The 4,512-nt window shown below is 27.3% G+C and overlaps 1 pseudogene; it reads right to left on the bottom strand.

Annotated features, from left to right (window-relative positions):
• Positions 1–3,468: 3,468 nt before the first annotated feature.
• LOC124932096 lies at positions 3,469–3,933 on the bottom strand (annotated as a pseudogene).
• Positions 3,934–4,512: the final 579 nt, after the last annotated feature.

The following is a 4,512-nucleotide window of genomic DNA, read 5'->3' as shown; positions in this document are numbered from 1 at the left end:
ATTAATCCACACATTATTTAACTCGTATATGTAGTATAAAGGAAGTCAAAACTCGAATACTAATTAGTAATTACTTAGAAACATATTTACTCTATGCAATAATTAATTTTTTGAGCTTAATTAATCAAGTCAGTGATTAGCATTAATTAATTAAATGTTGATTTTTGCCTCTACGCAAACGCAAAATTTGATTAATTTGATTAGCAATAATTTAATAATTATCTCTCACAGAAAATACACATTTTTCATAGTCCTAGTTATATATATTACAAGTTATGTTTTTATATAATTGGTTGGTTGGATAATCTTCGTTTCAATTGGTTATAAAATATTCATGATAAATTTAACAAAATGATATAATTTCATTTAATAATAAATAAATATAATACAATAAAAATAAATTTATGAAAAAGATCTATATTTATTATTTAACATCAAATTTAATAACAATCAGTTTCAATTTAATCTCTTATACAAATATACAATACTTTGTTTGTTTGAATTCTCAAGTTCAATACTTAATAAAATAGTTTACGTGATAATAATAAATGATTAAAAGATTAAATATTATAAATTTAATTTAAAAAAAATAACTTAAGATTTTTATATGTATATAATAATAATAAAAAAAAGTATTCTTATTATATGGGTCTTATCATTGTTTAATTGTGTTCTTTTACCATTTTTTTTTAACGTCCACCGTTATATTAATAATTATTATTTTTATTATATATTAATAGTCCTATTTGAAAATTATAGATCTGAAATAAAATATTTTATTAAGATATTAATTTAAATGAAATAATAATATAAAATATATTTTAATTATATATATTAATAAATTTAATAACATTCATTTATAAATTTATAATTATTTTTACTCATTTTTATTAACTCTAAAAAATAATAATAATAAATTAATATATTAAAAAAGAAATCATTTCTACATTTTCATAATTTATAAATTCATAATTATTTTTACTCATTTTTATTAACTCTATAGAATAATGATAATAAATCAATATATTAAAAAGGAAATCATTTCCACATTTTTCTCTTGATTTGTCTTCTCTCCGTTCACAAATTTTTTTAATTTTTTTAATTTTTAATTCAAAGGGGTGATTACACGCTTATGAATTAAGCAATTAACTTTTTTTTAGTGTTAATTTCTTCCCTCTTTCAAACCCTTGTATACTTATATATATTAAAATCAAAAACACATTCAATAGTTAGAATTGTGGTGGATTTAAAACTCAATCTTTTTATTTTCATCCTTCAATTTCTCTATAATAAACTTCTCTAGATTATACTTTGGGTTTTTTTAACCAACATATTTTACCTTTTGAATATTTGAATTTGAATATGTGTATGAAGTAGTAACTTTCTAACAAAAATAATAATCAGAAATAAAATAGAATTACATTTCTAGAAAATATTCGAGACCCATCTATAAAATATATGGGGTATATCTCTAAACGAGTTAAATATGTATTACAATCAAGACCATAAGGCGATGAACTAGTATAGACTTCTTCCCATATCATATAGAATGAAATATTCGTTTTAATAGGAGTAACTAGAGTAAAACAAGCATTCCAACGAAATGATCCTTTGACAAAGGGCTCTGTCCAACATTGAGACTAACTGACTTTATACAAAGAGAGGAAAACAAACAACAATTCAAGCTCTTTTTTAATTGGATATTGGATAAGCCAAGTCATGGTTAGTGCCGCCGAAGAGGCTTAATGAGAGTGAACTCGTGATCATGTGGATCGCCTTGTGTATCAACTGAAGGGACATATTTTGAGCGAGCGATTCCTTCTCTTCCGAAAGAGGAGCTGGTTAGGCGGACAATGGAGGAAAGATGTAAGCAATGTACTTTTCTTTTGGAAAAAATGTGAATTTTAAGTCACAAAAGTCAAAATATTGATAAATTGGATTGAACTATTAACTATGAATTCATGAACTATTCTGGTATATTAATATCAACTTGCGATATTTCCGTACATTACCGAACTTTATCAACTAACTTCGGTTAATCAACATATTCCTTATTACTCAACAATCTCCTATTTACCGACCTTTATCAATCCACTTCCGTCAAACAATAATCTTATTCTCACCTACTTATCAACTCACTTCCGTCAACCAACATATTTCTTATCCCTTCTTTATAAATATTATAAATTTGCACCGTGTGTGATTCCAACCCTCAATCATTAAAAATTAACTATTACATCACCTACGATTATAAATTTCTTTTTATAATTTAATGTATGACTAACCATTATAAAAGGTTATATATACAAAAATTAAATTATATAAACGAATTAAAAATATTAATAGTTTAGTTGTTTAAAATGTCGAAGTTATATTGTTAAAAATGTTATACGTTCATCAATTTGGAAGTTAAATTTAAAATTTAAAGTGTTATTAACTTAGTTGGTTATAATGTTAAACTTATATTGTTATATTTTGAAGTTGCAAGTTTGAAACTTTTGTTACTCTCACATACATATCCAAATTAATCCAGCTCTCGGTAATCTAGACAGTTTTAATAATCCAAACTCTATATTACACTATTTTAAAATTAAAAAACTCATATATTAAAAATAACTGATCAAATTCAAGTGTCTTCATAAAATTAATATTAGTGTTTATTATTTTTTAAAATCACAAAGAAAGAGATAATTGGAAATGATACAAATGTTTGAATAAATGCCGGTCATGGGTAATTGGTGAAGGGTGAGATGCTCTAGAAAGAAGGCGTGACAATAATGGCGGTAAAATGAATTTAAAGGATGCTTCGTTTCCTGCAATATTATTAATTTCTGCTAATGAATACACTTATAAAATGTTCACTATTCTTATATATCTTTGAATATTTAGAAATTGCAAAAGTTTTGGACCTAGATTATATATAATATGGGTTTTCTTCAGTTTTTTGGGACGATTGTAGCGGTTGTTATTGTGGTGATCGGGTTGATAAAAACAGGTAATTAAGTTTTCATTTATTTATCTTTATAATGATAGTTTTAAAAGGTTGAAACTGATCATTTTATATTGAATGCATGCTAAAATAATGATAAGAAAAACTGTATGTATAATTTTTTTTTTAATTGTTTATAATTAGTTTTACAAGTGTCACTCTTTTTAATTCTACTGATATTACATGTTATGTTGTTGATTATGATGAAGAAAAATCTAGAGACGGATATTATACAACCAGATTAGCATATTCTGACGTAGAAGACGAAGATTATGACGATGATTACTATTACGATAACTAATATTCTGATAGAGAAGAAGAATGCAAATATTTGGATGGAGATGCATATTCTGATAAAGAATCAGAATACTATTATTATTATTATTATTATTAGTTTCATGCTTCAGTTTTTTATATTTTTCATTTCTGTTTGGGCTTATCACTTATGAATCTAAATTGCAATTTTATTTTAGTCACTCCTACATGTCTTCCGCTGCTTGCTTTGTGTTCTTAGCAACCAAAGCAGTATATCTAGCATCTTCATCCGCCAATAATATGTCATCGCAACCAGAATTACACCAAACATCAATATAATCCTCCAAATATAATCGGCTTCAGGAACAACTGATCCCGCCGGAGATGGATAAGCTTTGTTAAACGCCGACGACACAATACATCCAAAAGCTCCACCAGCTATCTAGTATACCGAACCCCTGCATTGCGAAAACTGCAGCAATAAAAGTCCCTCGAGTTTTCTTACTTGCGTATTCTGACATGATAGTAGCTGACAGAGGATAATCTCCCCCAATTCCAAATCCTAGCCAAAATTTGAAGAAGTATAACGTACGCTAGCCATTACAATTTTAGCACTGCTCTCGAAAAGAAAGGCAGGAAGCAATTGAGCAAATGACCATAAGCATTAGAGTCAGTGTTGGGTTTGACATAATAAGTTCTTATCTTTCAGGGGTTAATTACTTATCTTAGCATTTTTATTTTTCAGTAGTTATGTTTACGTGGATTTCTACGCCTTTACGTAGAAGGCTAAGTCTTCGCCGTTAGGTTATTTAAATCCAAACAAACAATATCAATAATTATCAAAGCATTAAGCTTTTGTCTTAGTGATTTTTTTGAGTTCAACAAATTGGTATCATAGCAAAAATTACGAGAGAAGAGAAATATAGTGAGAGTGAAATGGGAGAATTAAGCAATTTTGTGCAGCCAAGCATTCCGAAGTTCGACGGAGACTATGACCATTGGAGTCTTCTCATGGAGAATCTATTGAGATCAAAGGAAAAATATTTTGGAGTAGTGAAAGATGGAGTCTGTGAGCCAACCAATGAGGAAACGTTATCTGAAGCACAAAAGAAGGTCCATGTCGAGGAAAATTTGAAGGAACTCAAAGCGAAGAACTATCTCTTCAGTTCGATTGACAAATCCATTCTCAACACAATCACATTGAAAGAAACTTCAAAAAAACTTTAAAGCAGTCGTGGGATTCTATGAAAACATAATATTAGGAAAAT

Source organism: Impatiens glandulifera, chromosome 1, assembly GCF_907164915.1.
Source record: "Impatiens glandulifera chromosome 1, dImpGla2.1, whole genome shotgun sequence".
NCBI classification, from domain to species: domain Eukaryota; kingdom Viridiplantae; phylum Streptophyta; class Magnoliopsida; order Ericales; family Balsaminaceae; genus Impatiens; species Impatiens glandulifera.
This window is presented reverse-complemented; position numbering and strand designations above follow the sequence as displayed.